Source organism: Ranitomeya imitator, chromosome 1 (genome assembly GCF_032444005.1).
Source record: "Ranitomeya imitator isolate aRanImi1 chromosome 1, aRanImi1.pri, whole genome shotgun sequence".
Classification (NCBI taxonomy): Eukaryota; Metazoa; Chordata; class Amphibia; order Anura; family Dendrobatidae; genus Ranitomeya; species Ranitomeya imitator.
In genome coordinates, this window is record NC_091282.1 from 1,192,170,718 (window position 1) to 1,192,189,018 (window position 18,301).

An 18,301-nucleotide genomic window follows, 5' to 3' on the forward strand; every position below is an offset into this window, starting at 1 on the left:
AATGTTAAGGAACATTTAACAAAAGAGAAACTATTGAAAGTGTAGGGACCTGGCTACGGTCCTACATCTCAGTGGCTGGCGCAGAGCGGCAGAGTCATGGCACCTGACCTGCGTCAGCATCCACTGACCTGGCTAGCTTAGGCTACTTTCACATTTGCGTCGGTACGGTCCCGTCGCTATGCGTCGGGCCGACGTACATTGTGAAATTTGTGCCCTGACGTGGGCAGCGGATGCAGTTTTTCAACGCATCCGCTGCCCATTCTGCAGTCCGGGGAGGAGGGGCCGGAGTTTCGGCAGCGCATGCGCGGTCGAAAATGGCGGATGCGACGCACAAAAAAAAGTTACATGTAACCTTTTTTTGTGCCGACGGTCCGCCAAAACACGACGCACCTGTCGCACGACGTGTGTCCATACGTCGCAATGCGTCGCTAATGCAAGTCTATGGAGAAAAAACGCATCCTGCGGGCAACTTTGCACCGGCACTCTGGAGCGGAGCGTGTGGCTCCATGTATTGCTGTGCAGCCGCACGCTCCGCTCCAGAGTGCCGGCGCCAGAGCTTGGTTTTAACCTGCAAGACTCGGCCGTATCTCGCTGTGTGTGTGTGTGTGTGTGATCCCGGCCTAAGGATATATCTAATTTTGATGGTAACAAACTGCAGTGGTGAGCGTTCCTTCTCAAAACTCAAATTAGTTGAAAACCGATGAAGCAGGAACGACTTGAAAATTTGGCTATCATGAGCATCGAATCAGATATACTGCGTGAATTGGACTTTAGTGATTTTGCAGCACGAAAATCAAGGAAAGTGCCCAGATTGTAAAAAATGAATGATTTTACCTGAATTACTCTGCGTAAATGATTTTCTGTAAATAAACTTGCATCAGTTTCATTTAGTGTTTTTGCATTACATATTGCAACACCTTGAAAAATGGGCCTCCCTCCAAAATGGGCCCCGGGCCACCCACCTCTTACATCCGGCCCTGCACAGGGCAAACACTAGGAACAGACCCATGGATGCTTGTTATGGCCTTATGGTCTACAGAAGACCTGTTCTGAAGTGTGGCAATGCAAATTGTGGATATCTTACCTAGTGGTATAACAACTATTGGTTTGTAAGAAAGGATGAATAATGGATGTTCTGCTGTGAGACCCCTGTGAGACCCCCAGATGTCAGCTGTGTAATATAGAACGTTAGTAGAAAGCGTTATATTAGGAACTACAAGGTGGGAGAGATTCTGAGGAACATTATACTGCATTTGTGGAAAGGGGGCACCGTGGTGGCTCTATGCCGTGTGGGGCAATTACTAGGGGCATCAGTGTGTAGGGGGCTTCTTATTGTGTGTAGGAGGGAGGGCACAATACTGTTTGTGTGTACAGTGGGGGAAAAAAAGTATTTAGTCAGCCACCAATTGTGCAAGTTCTCCCACTTGAAAAGATGAGAGAGGCCTGTAAGTGACATCACAGGTAGACCACAACTATGAGAGTCAAAATGAAAAAACAAATCCAGAAAATCACCTTGTCTGATTTGGTAAGATTTAGTTTGCAAATTATGATGGCTGACTAAATTCTTATTGCTGACTAAATACTTTTTTTTCCCCACTGTATGTGTTCTGTGGGAGCAGCGTGTGGCATCATTGTTAGTGATGAGTGAGTGTACTCGTTGCTCGGATTTTCCTGAGCACGCTCGGGTGGTCTTCGAGTATTTGTAAGGCCAGCGTCACACTCAGCGTATAAATATACGGTCCGTAATTTACCGCCGTAACACGCAGAAAAGTCTCCAAAATAGTGGTCCGTATCTCCTCCGTAGGCAGGGTGTGTCAGCGTATTTTGCGCATGACATCCTCCGTATGTAATCCGTATGTCATCCGTACTGCGTGTTTTTCTCGCAGGCTTGCAAAACCGACATACGGATATACAAGGGATCCATGTGCTATAAATATATACAGGTCCTTCTCAAAAAATTAGCATATAGTGTTAAATTTCATTATTTACCATAATGTAATGATTACAATTAAACTTTCATATATTATAGATTCATTATCCACCAACTGAAATTTGTCAGGTCTTTTATTGTTTTAATACTGATGATTTTGGCATACAACTCCTGATAACCCAAAAAACCTGTCTCAATAAATTAGCATATCAAGAAAAGGTTCTCTAAACGACCTATTACCCTAATCTTCTGAATCAACTAATTAACTCTAAACACATGCAAAAGATACCTGAGGCTTTTATAGACTCCCTGCCTGGTTCATTACTCAAAACCCCCATCATGGGTAAGACTAGCGACCTGACAGATGTCAAGAAGGCCATCATTGACACCCTCAAGCAAGAGGGTAAGACCCAGAAAGAAATTTCTCAACAAATAGGCTGTTCCCAGAGTGCTGTATCAAGGCACCTCAATGGTAAGTCTGTTGGAAGGAAACAATGTGGCAGAAAACGATGTACAACGAGAAGAGGAGACCGGACCCTGAGGAAGATTGTGGAGAAGGACCGATTCCAGACCTTGGGGAACCTGAGGAAGCAGTGGACTGAGTCTGGTGTGGAAACATCCAGAGCCACCGTGCACAGGCGTGTGCAGGAAATGGGCTACAGGTGCCGCATTCCCCAGGTAAAGCCACTTTTGAACCATAAACAGCGGCAGAGGCGCCTGACCTGGGCTACAGAGAAGCAGCACTGGACTGTTGCTAAGTGGTCCCAAGTACTTTTTTCTGATGAAAGCAAATTTTGCATGTCATTCGGAAATCAAGGTGCCAGAGTCTGGAGGAAGACTGGGGAGAAGGAAATGCCAAAATGCCTGAAGTCCAGTGTCAAGTACCCACAGTCAGTGATGGTGTGGGGTGCCACGTCAGCTGCTGGTGTTGGTCCACTGTGTTTCATCAAGGGCAGGGTCAATGCAGCTAGCTATCAGGAGATTTTGGAGCACTTCATGCTTCCATCGGCTGAAATGCTTTATGAAGATGAAGATTTCATTTTTCAGCACGACCTGGCACCTGCTCACAGTGCCAAAACCACTGGTAAATGGTTTACTGACCATGGTATTACTGTGCTCAATTGGCCTGCCAACTCTCCTGACCTGAACCCCATAGAGAATCTGTGGGATATTGTGAAGAGAAAGTTGAGAGACGCAAGACTCAACACTCTGGATGAGCTTAAGGCCGCTATTGAAGCATCCTGGGCCTCCATAACATCTCAGCAGTGTCACAGGCTGATTGCCTCCATGCCACGCCGCATTGAAGCAGTCATTTCTGCCAAAGGATTCCCGACCAAGTATTGAGTGCATAACTGAACATTATTATTTGTTGGTTTTTTTGTTTGTTATTAAAAAACACTTTTATTTGATTGGATGGGTGAAATATGCTAATTTATTGAGACAGGTTTTTTGGGTTATCAGGAGTTGTATGCCAAAATCATCAGTATTAAAACAATAAAAGACCTGACAAATTTCAGTTGGTGGATAATGAATCTATAATATATGAAAGTTTAATTGTAATCATTACATTATGGTAAATAATGAAATTTAACACTATATGCTAATTTTTTGAGAAGGACCTGTATATATATATATATATATATATACATATATATATATATATATATATATCTATATATATATATCTCATACAGCGCTAGATAGCTTAAAAGCCGGTAATTCAATTACCGGCTATTGCAATCTCCTTCCTAAACCCGACATGATATGAGACATGGTTTACATACATTTAACCATCTCCTATCCCCTTTTTTTTTGCATATTCGACACTACTAATGTTAGTAGTGTGTATGTGCAAAATTTGGGCGCTGTAGCTATTAATTTAAAGGGTTAAATCGCGGAAAAAATTGGTGTGGGCTCCCGCGCAATTTTCTCCGCCAGAATGGTAAAGCCAGTGACTGAGGGCAGATATCAATAGCCTGGAGAGGGTCCATGGTTATTGGCCCCCTCCCGGCTAAAAACATCTGCCCCCAACCACCCCAGAAAAGGCACATCTGGAAGATGCACCTATTCTGGCACTTGGCCACTCTATTCCCGTGTAGCGGTGGGATATGGGGTAATGAAGGGTTAATGTCACATTGCTATTGTAAGGTGACATTAAGCCAGATTAATAATGGAGAGGCGTCAATTATGACACCTATCCATTATTAATCCAATTGTCTGAAATGGTTAAAAAAACACACACACACATTATTACAAAGTCTTTTAATGAAGTACACAGGTTGTTGGAATAGTTCATTAGACTGGTAATCCACCTGAAGACCCTCACTCTGTAAAAAAGGTAAAATAAAAAAACAATATCCCATACCTTCCGATGATCAGTCTCGTCCCACGCTGTAAATCCATCTGAAGGGGTTAACTAATTTTACAAGCAGGAGCTCTGCTAATGCACCTGTGCTCATGCCAGTAAAACCCCAGCAAGTGAACGGAAAGTAGGTCAATGACCTGAAGTTACCTTCAGTTGCGGTGAGGCGCCCTCTGCTGGATGTCCTCATATGAACTCGAGCCTGGGAACTTTTCAGAATATTTTCCCACGCTCGAGTTCATATGAGGACATCCAGCAGAGGGCGCCTCACTGCAACTGAAGGTAACTACAGGTCATTGACCTACATTCCATTCATTCGCAGGGGATTTACTGGCATGAGCACAGCTGCATTAGCAGAGCTCCTGCTTGTAAAATTAGTTAACCCCTTCAGATGGATTTACAGCGTGGGACGAGACTGATCATCGGAAGGTATGGGATATTGTTTTTTTATTTTACCTTTTTTACAGAGCGAGGGTCTTCAGGTGGGTTACCAGTCTAATAAACTATTCCAACAACCTGTGTATTTCATTAAAAGACTTTGTAATAATGTGTGTGTGTGTGTGTTTGTTTTTTAACCATTTCAGACAATTGGATTAATAATGGATAGGTGTCATAATTGACGCCTCTCCATTAGTAATCTGGCTTAATGTCACCTTACAATAGCAAGGTGACATTAACCCTTCATTACCCCATATCCCACCGCTACACGGGAATGGGAAGAGAGTGGCCAAGTGTCAAAATAGGCACATCTTACAGATGTGCCTGTTCTGGGGTGGCTGGGAGCAGATGTTTTAGCCGGGGGTGGGGTGGGAGGAAGCAATAACCATGGACCCTCTCCAGGCTATTAATATCTGCCCTCAGTCACTGGCTTTACCATTCTGGCGGAGAAAATTGCGCTGGAGCCCACGCCAATTTTTTCCGCGATTTAACCCTTTAAGTTAATAGCTTCAGCGCCCAAATTTGCAGATACAGACTACTAACATTAGTAGTGTGGAATATGCAAAAAAAAGGTGATATGAGATGGTTTACTGTATGTAAACCATGTCTCATATCATGTCGGGTTTGGGAAGGAGATAGCAAAAGCCGGCAAATGAATTACCGGCTTTAAAGCTATCTAGCGCTGGATGAAATATTAATATATATATACATATATGTGTCTCACTGAGATATATATATATATATATATATATATATATATATATATATATATACCCTTATAGTATGTGTAGACATTTATTTTAGCTATTCTAACCTGTCAGTGTGATATTACTGTACACTGCACTGAATTGCCGGCTTTTCTATAGAACACTGCTGCGTATTTCTAGCAAGTCACACTGCTGGTCCGTGTGTAATCCGTATTTTTCTGGCCCCCATAGACTTTCATTGGCGTATTTTTTTGCGCAATACGGTGACAAACGCAGCATGCTGTTATTTTCTATGGCCGTAGAAGACCGTATAATACGGATCAGTAAAATACAGCTGATAGGAGCTGGGGCATAGAGAAGCATTGTACCGTATACAATCTGTATTTTCTGCGCCTCTCATACGTCCGTAAAACACGGTAGTGTGACGCCGGCCTTAGTGTTCGGAGATTAAGTTTTCATCACCTCAGCTGAATGATTTGCAGTTATTATTCAGCAAAGGAAAACCCGAGCAACGAGTATACTCGCTCACTAATCATTGTGCATGTGTGGCACCGTGAGGCATCATACTGTGTATGCGTGGCACTGTGAGGCATCATACTGTGTATGCGTGGCAGAGTGGCATCATACTGTGTATGTGTGGCACCGTGAGGCATCATACTGTGTATGTGTGGCACCATACTGTGTATATTATTATTATTATTATTTATATAGCACCATTAATTCCATGGTGCTGTACATTAGACGGGGTTACATCAAAATACAAATATCACTTACAGTAAACAAAACTAACAATGACAGACTGGTACAGAGGGGCGAGGACCCGGCCCTTACGGGCTTACATTCTACAGGATTATGGGGAAGGAGACAGTAGGTCGAGGGTTGCAGGAGCTCCAATGGTGTTGAGGTGGCCGTGTGGTATTTACAGGCTGTAAGCTTCCTTGAAGAGATGGGTTTTCAGGTTCCGTCTGAAGGATCCGACTGTGGTTGATAGTCGGACGTGTTGGGGCAGAGAGTTCCAGAGGATGGGGGATATTTGGGAGAAGTCTTGGAGGCGGTTGGGTGAGGAGCGGATAAGTGTGGAGGAGAGAAGGAGGTCTTGGGAGGACCGGAGATTACATGAGGGAAGATATTGAGAGATAAGTGTGGAAATATACGGAGGAGAAAGGTTATAGATGGCTTTGTAGGACAGTGTTAGTAATTTAAACTGGATACGCTGGGAAATTGGAAGCCAGTGAAGGGATTTGCAAAGAGGTGAAGCAGGAGTATAGCGAGGAGAGAGATTAATTAGTATATGTGGCACTGTGAGGCATCATACTGTATATGTGTGCCATTATACTGTGTATGTGTGGCATCGTGAGGCATCATACTGTGTATGTGTGGCACCTTACTGTGTATATGTGGCACTGTGGGGCATCATACTGTGTGGGAGGTGAATATGGGACATTATACTGTTTGGGAGGAAAATCCTATGAGCGTAAGGTGGCATCTTAATGCTTAGTGGACTTGAATTGAATACCAATATGGGAACACAACAGAAGCTTCTGTAGGTTTGTAACTTTGTAGTGAAAAAACATTTGCTGCCACATTCTGAGTGGAGGGCCAGATTCATCATTTGTATTTTTTAAGTCACTTTATTTTTTGTCGTCTGCTGTTATTTGTGGTTGATTCTTGCGCCATATTTTTCAAGGCAGCGCCTGCGGTTCATGAATTTTGCTTAAAATCAAAAATGCTCTTTATTTTTGGTCTTTAGACTTTTTTTTGTAACTTTTTTAAGTGCCTCTATAAAGTTGCTAAATTTGAGCAAAAATTTCAGACACACACACAGTTACTGCAGAAGGGGGACTGGAGTACATGTTCGGAAGCTTTAACATTTTAAAAAGTGGAAATTGATCAAAAGGCTAAAAACATTTGGAAAATTCCAATCTATGCCCATAATGACGAACATAAAGAAAACCAGGTGAACACACACAACTGGCTTTAAAACAAAGGCACACACTAAAAGAATAAGGTGGAAATAGGAAAAAAAGAAACAAAAAAAATCAAAGAAACACCCAAAACTAAACAGAAATCTGGTCCTAAGCGTACCTCCTTCCTGCCTTACACCGATGGGAGGTACAGTATGTAGTCGTGCCACCACTACATCCATTTACTTTAAAATAATCTCTGGAGGCGGAGTCTCAGGAAGATCTATGTCCAGCTCATGATCTAACAGCTCATTTACATAAAAATGTGGATTTCTCTGGAACAAGCCATCGGACGTCTGTTATCAAGTAATCATGTTATTCAGCTTCCTATGACCTGCATGCCCATATAGACAGCTTAGGAGGGTTTATCCTACTGACAAATTCTCTTTAACCTCTTGATGACCTTGGACGTATAGATACGTCCAGGCCGGTAGGTACTTATTGACCTTGGACGTATGATCTTGTGCACTTCTGAAAAGAAGGACAAAGTTGAAAAGAGGCGAGACGGAGTCCAGAGTAACTCTGCTGCCTCATTAAAGTGAATGGATCCCTCGGGGGTTTCATCTGAATCACGTCACTCATAGATTTAGATGGAAACCCCAAAGTAAGTGCTCAGTGTAGAGCACAGGATAAATATGATTCAAAATGTTATGAAAATATTCCCCCAAAAAAGCAAGTCCCCACTCAGGTCCGTCATTTATTAATGGAAATAAACCGGGCTTCCACGTTACTGGTAGCACAAAGGCTCTGTAAAAGCGAAATGGCTCCTCACCGGCCAACAGAAATTCAGCAAATTCTCCACTCCCAAATCCAAATTCCTCCTTCCTTCTGAGCCTCACAGTGTACCAAAATCACATTTAGCGTCCACATGTTTGGCATTTCGTACTGGTCACTACAAGGGCAGTTTACAGATTTCACTCAGCAACATCCACCGTTTCTTACTTCTGGAAAAAACCCATGGAGTCAAAATCATCACTACATCTTTAGATATACTACTTTGGGAATTTAATTTCCAAAATTGGGTCACTTGAGGGGGGATTCTACTGTTCTAGCACTTAGGGAATGGAGTCCACAAACTATCCTAGGAAAATCTGTGCTTCAGGAGGCAAACAGCACTTCATCTCTCCCGAGTCTCACCGTATGATTAAGCAGTACTTTACAGAAACATATCGGGTATGTCCACATTCAGCAGGCATTGTGGGACAAATTTTGGTTGCATTTTTTGCTCATTTCCCAGTGTAAAAATGTAAAATCTGAGTCAAACTAATTTTGGTGATAAAAATATTTTTTTTCTTTATTGCCCAATGGTGATTCTGTGACACAGCTGTGGTGTCAGTATGATCACTGCCCCCTTAGATGAATTCATTGAGAATTATAGTTTGTAAAATGAGGTCACTTACGGGGGTGGGGCATTCTGCTGTTCTGCCTATACAAGGCAATCTTGCCTTGCGCAGGCGTGTACTACGAAGGACAGAGAATGAACTTCAATCCAATATTTCGGACAGCATGTAGCCAGCGGGTAAGGAAAGGGTGAATCAAACACCCAAAAACTCTGCCCATATGACCCAAAACCAGTCCCGCCAAATTCAGGTGACAGGTTCCCTTGAAAATAAAAAAACATACATTTCAATATAAAGGAAAAAAGAAATACTAAATCACAAAAAAATACATTAAGATTCATGTATCACCTCCCAAAAAAATATATAAACATATATATATTTAATGTGAGATAGCGCTCACTAGCGTATTGGGGAATACTCGCTTGGCAGCAGGATAAACATAGACAGGCACGGTTTTTCACACACACACACAAAAAAAAAACCCAGACCATACGGTTTATTTAAGGCTATGTGCACACGTTGCGGAATGGGGTGCAGAATTTTCTGCACAAAATCCGCATCTCCTGGCAGAATTCGCAGGTGCAGATTTTCTGCGGATTTTGTGCGGAAAAGCTGCGGAATTGGTGCGGAATTTGTGCGGATTTTACCCTTGCGGATTTCTAACATGGAAGGGTCCAAATCCGCTGCAGTTCCGCACACAAGAAGTGACATGCACTTCTTTTCAATCCGCTGCGGATTCCGTGCGGATTTTCCGCACCATTAGCACAGGTTTTTGTTCCCCAATTGATTTACATTGTACTGTAAATCACATTGCGGAACTGCAGTGGAAAAATCCGCTGTGGATCCGCACCAATTCCGCGTCATGTGCACACGGCCTAAGCGTCATAAACCACACCGTAAGCCAGGTTACACATCACCAGCTTACACATAGTACATTACTTCATCATGTATGGCTTCACAAAGCATTCAGAAGTCACGCCGGTCTCTCTCCAGTCACCAGGTGACTGCACAGTTCAGTAACTGCCCTTCATCAATGCACATAGTTCTTTTCTCATACCTGGGGTTACCCCTCAGGAGCTCCTGATCCACAGGCTGACTTCATCAGTCCTCGCTTCACCAACACAGAAGCCATCACAGACCGTCCAGGTCCACGGTTTCTCCAGGTGCTTCCAGGAAGACTTCCCTCACAGGAGCTTCCAACACAGACCATCCAGGACCATGGTCTCTCCAGGTGCTTTCAGGAAGACTTCCCTCACAGGAGCTTCCAACACAGACCATCCAGGACCATGGTCTCTCCAGGTGCTTCCAGGAAGACTTCCCTCACAGGAGCTTCCAACACAGACTGTCCAGGTCCACGGTCTCTCCAGTTGCTTCCAGATAGACTTCCCTCACAGCTTTCAACACAGACCATCCAGGACCATGGTCTCTCCAGGTGCTTCCAGGAAGACTTCCCTCACAGGAGCTTCCAACACAGACTGTCCAGGTCCACGGTCTCTGCAGTTGCTTCCAGATAGACTTCCCTCACAGCTTTCAACACAGACCGTCCAGGTCCATGGTCTCTCCAGGTGCTTCCAGGAAGACTTCCCTTACAGGAGCTTCCAACACAGACTGTCCAGGACCACTGTATCTCCAGTACAGACCATTCAGGTCCAAAGCCCCACCACGTGCTCTTCAGGGAGATAGCACTCCCAACACATAGGCTTTTCCAGAACCTTGTACATGGACCATACAGATCTAAACACTCTCCCATGTGACCAAACCCTGGTCACGTTATGTACCTTGTAACCACACCCACAGGTGAGGTATGGATCACATGGGCTGGTCACGTGATCCTGACATCACTGCAGGTCCTCAAACACCCGCACTTCCCACAAGAAAAAGGGGTACAGTGAGCACCCTCACCGAGTGGTGAGGAATGTGGGTAGTCAGACCCTCCCATCTCTCATAGCTGCCTGCAATCCGGACCCAGATGCACTAAACGACATCTTAGTGCTCATGTGCACCAAAGACAAAACAAAATACTCCGGGCTGCATTGCAGGGAGCAGCTCCCCATATCAAGTGAGGCTTACAGAGCAGAAGACCACCTCCTCTGCGACATACCGGCCATTCACCACAATGCCGGACACTGTCTCACTATCCACATTACGCCTCCACGTGTGTCCTGGGGAGCACATACATCTGGGGGGCACTGTAACAGGGGTCACTGCATCACAATATATAATCTTGTTCCGATATTCAATTTTTTTTTTATTGAAAATGTGTCTGGTCAGGAATGGAGAATTGCCCAGCCCTGGTTAAATCAGTAAGGTTTAGAGTGTACTTGCAGATCCAAAAGAACTTGCACGAACGTGGTCGGATAACAGGTTATCTGAGTATCATGGGCGAGCTCGAATAATGATACAAGTCCCCACGGTGGCATACGTCGCAGCTGTTAGGGAATCCCCACATGGGTTGTGGCTAACAGCGGCAAATTATGCAGCTGTGGGGACGGAACAGATTATTCGAGCATGCCCATGATACTCTGACATCACCCGAGCAGGCTCATATAACGTTATCCGAGCACGTTCGTGCATCACTAATAGTGACTATAAAGAAATCGTAGTCAGGCTGTGTCTACACCTTAGGCCCTATGAGATAGGCATAGTGGTAAGTAATAGTATCCAAGGCAAAGACACAAACCATTGAGCCAATGATGGATTATAAAAGAGAAAAAAAATGAATGAATGAATGAATGAATGAATGAATGAATGAATGAATAAGCAGCAAGTCACAGCAACAAATGCCTTGTAGTGAAGGCTCAGATTGTGAATGTAGCAGGGTAAGTCCGGTGTCACACTAGAGAGTTTTACGGACGTATGAGAAAAAACTACGCATTGCACACGGACCAATGATTCTCTATGGGGCAGCTCCTATCTGCCGTATATTTCTCTGCCGTATTTTACGGGCGTAGAAAATCGCAACATGCTGCGTTTGTCAGCGTATTGCACAAAAAATCCAAAGTCAATGGGGGCGAGAAAAATACGGATTACACACGGACCAACAGTGTGACTTGCAAAAAATACGCAGCGGTGTTCTATAGAAAAGCCGGCAATTCAGCGCGGTGTACAGTAAAATCACACTGACAGCTTACAATAGAATAGAATAAATGTCTACAATAGGTAGAGAGAGATATACATGAAGAGAGATATAGATATATCTATATAGATATATGTCATTGAGACACATATATATCATGCGGTTGATGGGCACACATGAATTTTATGAAAAAAAGTTTTAAAAAATTTGTGAAAAAATATTTTTGAGAAGTATAATCTATCTACTATATAATTGTCTAAGGGTCACTTCCGTCTGTCTTTCCTTCCTTCTTTCTGTCACGGATATTCATTGGTCGCGGCCTCTGTCTGTCATGGAAATCCAAGTCACTGATTGGTCGTGGCAAAACGCCCACGACCAATCAGCGACGGGCACAGTCCGGCGGCAAAATGGCCGCTCCTTCCTCCCCGCAGTCAGTGCCTGCTCCATACTCCCCTCCCGGTCACCGCTCACACAAGGTTAATGCCAGCGGTAACGGACCGCGTTATGCCGCAGTGTAACGCACTCCATTAACGCAGCTATTAACCCTGTGTGACCAACTTTTTACTATTGCTGTGTATGCCACCATCTAGTATTGAATATTTGTCTGTGTTTTCACATGGCCTAGATTCATGCACATGTGCTGCTGTGTTCTTTTTTTATCTATATGATGCAGTGTGCACATGTTCACATTAGGAGTGATATAGATATATTTTATACAGTGGTAGATAGCAAAAGCTGGCAATTGAATTACCGGCTTTTGCTATCTCCTTCCCAAACCCGACAGGATGTGAGGCATGGTTTACATACAATAAACCATTTCATATCCCTTCTTTTTTTTACATATAATTCACTACTACTGTTAGAAGTGTCTGTGTTTAACATTTTGTCGCTGTTAAAATAAAGGGTTAAATCACAGAAAATAAACTGGCGTGGGCTCCCGCACAATTTTCTCCGCCAGAGTGGTAAAGCCAGTGACTGAGGGCAGATATTAATAGCCTGGAGAGGGTCCATGGTTATTGCCCCCCCCTGGCTAAAAACATCTGCCCCCAGCCACCCCAGAAAAGGCACATCTGGAAGATGCGCCTATTCTGGCACTTGTCCACTCTCTTCCCATTCCCGTGTAGCGGTGGGATATGGGGTAATGAAGGGTTAATGCCACCTTGCTATTGTAAGGTGACATTAAGCCAGGTTAATAATGGAGAGGTGTCAATAAGCCACCTATCCATTATTAATCCAATATTAATAAAGGGTTAAAAACGCACACATTCGTGGACTCATTAAAAGAGCATTACCGGTAAGTAATCCGGCTTTTTACCCTTCGCCACGACAGCACCCCACATGAGAGATTTTCAGAGAGTCATTTTCTGGGTGGGATTAGTGTACTAAGAACAGCTCTACCAAAAGTCAGATCAGAAGATGTAGATAGATCGAGTCTATAATGGTTGTAAAAGGTAGAAGGTGTAGACCAGGTTGCGGCCTTACATATTAGATGGATTGGCACATCTGCTTGTTCCGCCCAGGAGGAAGCCATGGCTCGTGTTGAATGCGCTTTTATACCCACTGGAGGAATCTCGCCTTTTGACGTATAGGCCAAGCACATAGCTTCTCTGATCCACCGAGATATGGTTGCTCTTGTGACCCCATGTCCTTTCTTGCGGCCCTGAAAGGAGATAAACAGAGCCCTACTCTGCCTCCATGTCTGAGACCTTTCTATATAAGTCAGGATGGCTCTTCTGACATCTAAGGTGTGAAACTTATGTTGTTCTGGAGTTACAGGTGAATCAAAAAAGGAAGGGAGAAATATCTCCTGTGACCTGTGGTAGGTGGATGCCACCTTAGGGAGGTATGAGAGGTCTGGTTTTAGGACTATTCGATCCTGAAATATCAGCAAGAAAGGTGGATCTACTGATAGGGCCTGGATGTCGCTAACCCTTCTAGCTGAGGTTAGGGCTACCAATAGGGCTACTTTATACGTTACGACATTTAGGGGTATGGAGTCTAGTGGCTCAAATGGGGAGTCGGTCAAGCCTTCTAGTACTAGATTTAAATCCCACGGAGGTAGACGGGGAATATGGACCGGGTTACTGCGTTCACAAGATTTTATAAATCTGGAGATCCATCTATCAGCTGCCAAATTGCATCCATATAGGGCTCCTAATGCCGAGATCTGAACTCTTAAGGTATTTACCGATAACCCTAACTCTCGGCCTTTTTGTAAGAACTCTAGAATAGGTGTCACCGGAACTCGTTTAGTGAACGGTACTGTGTAAAAATCTAAGAATTTATTCCATACCCTACTGTATATTAGGGTGGTAGATCTTTTCCTACTCAATAAAAGAGTGTTTACTAGTTCTACTGAAAACCCTCTTGAGCTTAATAGCTGCCTCTCAAATTCCACGCCGTCAAGTGAAGACCTTGGGATAGCAGCTCCTTGTGTGATGGAAGAATCCAAGAGTCGCATAGACACATGGTCTGGAGACAAGAGAACCATGGTCTTCTCGGCCAAAAGGGGGCAATGAGGATCACTCTTGCTCGTTCCCTTCTGATTTTCCTGATCACCAGTGGAATCAAAGACATCGGAGGAAAGGCGTATGCCAGTTTGAACTTCCAAGGATGGTGGAGTCCAACATATCTGGGTGGTCCATGAAGTTCAGGGAAGCAAACCTTTTTACTTGCCTGTTGTCTCTTGTGGCGAACAGGTCTATCTGTGGCATACCCCATGTTTTTGTTATCATTTTGAATATGGTCTTGTTTAAGGTCCATTCCCCTTGGCATAACATGTTTCGACTGAGGTAGTCTGCTTTGATGTTCTCTACACCTCTGACGTGTAGGGCTGTTAGTGATGCTCTGCTAGCTGGAAGATGTCTGCCGCTATAGTCATCAGACTCCCCGACCGTGTACCACCTTGACGGTTCACATATGCCACTGCGGTGGAATTGTCCGAGAAAACTCTTACATGTGCTCCTAGAATCTATGGAAGAAAATGATTTAGGGCATTTTCTACCGCTTTTAACTCTTTCCAATTGGAAGAACATGTTAATTCCGTCTGGTCCCAAGTATCTTGGGCCAGAATATCCTCCATATGTGCACCCCACCCAATAGGGCTGGTGTCGGTAGTAATTATCCTGGAAGGGTCTATTATCCATGGTACACCCTTTGAAAGGTGCTCCATATCTAGCCACCAGGATAGGGATTCTATGACATCTTTGGAAAGAGTTAGTTTACTTTTGAGATGTCCTTCTTTCCCCTGAGCCGACAATACTTCATACTGTAACTGACGGGTATGAAATTGAGCCCACGGCACAGCTGGGATACATGAGGACAATGATCCCAGTAAGGACATAGCTTTCCTTAGTGTCATGTGGGGGTTGTCAATTGCCTCTGACACTTTTGATTGTATAGTCAGTCTTTTTGACTGTGGGAGGAAATATTTCTGACTTACGGAGTCTAGCTGGATTCCTAGAAATGTTTGAACAGTTTCTGGATTCAGCCTGGACTTTTCGAAGTTGACGATCCAACCTAACTCCTGTAGGGATGAGATCGTATTAGATAAACTAACTTTAGACTGAAGTATAGAGTTTCCTACTACTAGAAAATCATCTAGATAGGGTATTATCAAAGTTTCCCGTTTGGCGTAGATGAGCCATCACTTCTGATATCACTTTGGTTATCCCAAACGGCATTGCTGCATACTGAAAGTGACGAACCTGTCCCGCCAAGATGCTGCTACCCTTAGGTACTGCTGATGCTCGGCATGTATGGGAAGATGATAATAGGCATCTTTTAGGTCTATCCCGGCCATGACACCTAGGAAATAAGAGTTTTATGGTAGAACTAATGGATTCCATTTTAAAAGGTATGATTACGCAAAAAGCAATTTAGTTTTTTGAGATTTATGATGGTTCTGAATGAACCATCTGGTTTATTGATCAAGAATAAAGGGGAATAGAACCCTCTCCCTTCTTGATCCTGGGGAACCTCAGGACTTTTTTAGATAGAAGAGATAGGATCTCTGATTCCAGAGCCCTTTGTTGTTCCCGTCCTCTTGGTAATGTTACAATAAAAGAATCCCAAGGAATTCGATCAAACTCCAGCTTTAGGCCGTATTGCACAATGTCCAGAATCCATTGGCTAGATGTTATTTGTTCCCATTTGGGAAAGAAAATTTTTAATCTTCCACCCACTTCATGTTTAACGGTATCTGTTACGCTTTGGATTATAGGATCCGGTAAACAAAGCACCTTTTTGTTTTGGATCCTTTGTCTCCCATCGCTCCCTTTATTCAACCGGTTTGTTTCTGATAAAGGGGCGTCTTCTGAAGGCTCACCTGTAAGATGGAAGAGATTGGTTAGGGAAGCCTTTCTTTCTTTTCCCTGCTTTATTTAGGAATTCATCCAATGTTTTCCCAAAGAGGAAGAGTTTTGCTTTTGCCTGTGCGTCCCCTTTACAGTTTTTTAACCAGAGTGCTCGCCGGGCTGTGTTCACTAGGCCGGCTGACCTGGCTGCTAAGCGTAGCGAATCCATAGACGCATCTGCCAGGAATGCTATCGCTTCTTTAATTAGAGGGATTTTCGGTAGGATTGACTCTCTCGAAGTTCTACCTCTAATTTGTTCCTCCAGCTGTTCCATCCACACTAGCAGCGACCTTGCAGTGCAGGTACTAGATATAGCTGGCCTGAATGCTCCCGTGTTAGCCTCCCACAATCTTTTTAGTAAGGCTTCCGCTTTACGGTCTAACGGGTTTGTCAGGACCCCCGAATCCTCCACTGGCAAGACCGATTGCTTAGATGTGGAAGCTACTGCGGCATCCACCTTTGGCACCTTCGCCCAAGAATTCAGCTCCTCGTTGCTGAAGGGATAGCGTCTTTTAGATGATGGTAGGAAACCTCTTGTATTTTGCTTATCCCATTCTTTCTTGATAATCTCTTTAATAGTGGGTATGACGGGGAAGGATCTACGTTTTTTCTGTCCTAACCCCGCAAACATGATGTCTTGAGCGGTTTTCTTCCCTTTCTCGTCTAGGCACCCCATTGTGCGCCTGACAGATCTTACTAGGTTGTCTACACTGCTGTTAGGTGGACAAAGCCCCCCCTTCATTTTCGGATGAACTTGGCTGGGATCCAGACTCGTCCGAGGATTTGTGTACCTCCTCTGACTCTGAACTTGCTGGGGATCGGGACCTGCTGGGTTGGCGGGTACTGGTGCTACTTGTATATGCTAACCCCTGCATTTCTTCCCGGACTATGGCTCTGACATCAGATGGAGTCATTATATTCTCCTGCCGCAAGGTTTGCATGATACACTCGGAGCATAACCTCTTAGTATAAGAATCCGGGAGGGGCTGCGAACATAAGGCACATTCCTTGTGCTTGGACCTATGTGTCCTTTTCTTAGTCTAGAGGAAGGGGATACAGGAGGAACATATATCAGCATACAGGAAGAGGCTTTTTTAAAAAAAAAAAAAAAAACTCACCCAGTGAAGCTGACACGTACCGGTTCTGGAGGCAGATTTTTTGGCAGGTGATCCTTTTGTTTGGTGATAGATCTATTTTCTGGAGGTCGACTACCACTCTTAGTGCTGCTCCTAGCGCTCCTCTCCTTGCTGGGAGAACGCTGTTCTGCTGCGGGCAGGTGCGCTTCGTCGGCCGGTGAAGCCATCTCACACACACACCGGTCCGACGCCAGCGCCGCTTTTTAAATATGGCTCCAAATCTCCTGCCTCCCCGGACCAACCCGGAAGTGCTCCGGCGACTTCGGGGTTAGACGCGCCGCTCTCACTCACCATGCAGCGGCCAGAGGTATAAAGCCGGCCGCTGCAGCGCGCGTCCTCATGGAGCCGGGCGGACCCACGGTGACCAAACCCGGACCACGGATGGTTGGCCAGACGAGGGGGGGAGCCTGCAAGCAGGGGCACCCCAGCCGCTGCTTCTGGAACCGCAGCCCCTGCCCTTCCCAGACACCGACCCAGGCAGGTGCATGACCCAGGAATCCTTTTGAACTGCAGGTACTTCGGATTCCTATAGGAACAGGAAACCTAAACTGAGGAGGAGAGGGGACCGCCTCCTTTTATTCTGTAGGTTTCCTGTTCCTATGGGCGAATCCCTCTCTCTCATGTGGGGTGCTGTCGTGGGAAAGGGTAAAAAGTATTTTAATGAAAAAGACACATGGTGTTGTAATAGTTTATTAAACACTCAATCCAATTGAAGACCCTTGTCACCTGAAACAAAGTTACAATTAAAAAAAAAGCAACAATATCCCATACTTCTCCGGCGTTACAGTCAAGTCCCACGCTGCAAATCCATCTGAAGGGGTTAAATAATTTTACAAGCAGAAGCCTGCTAATGCAGCCACCCCTGCCTGTAAAAACTGGGGAATTAATGGAATGCAGGGGAACATAGCTACAGTACCTAGACTTGCGGTGCTGCGCCCCCTGCTGGCATAAACTCATATGAACTCTAGCGTGGGAATTTTTCGGAATATTTTC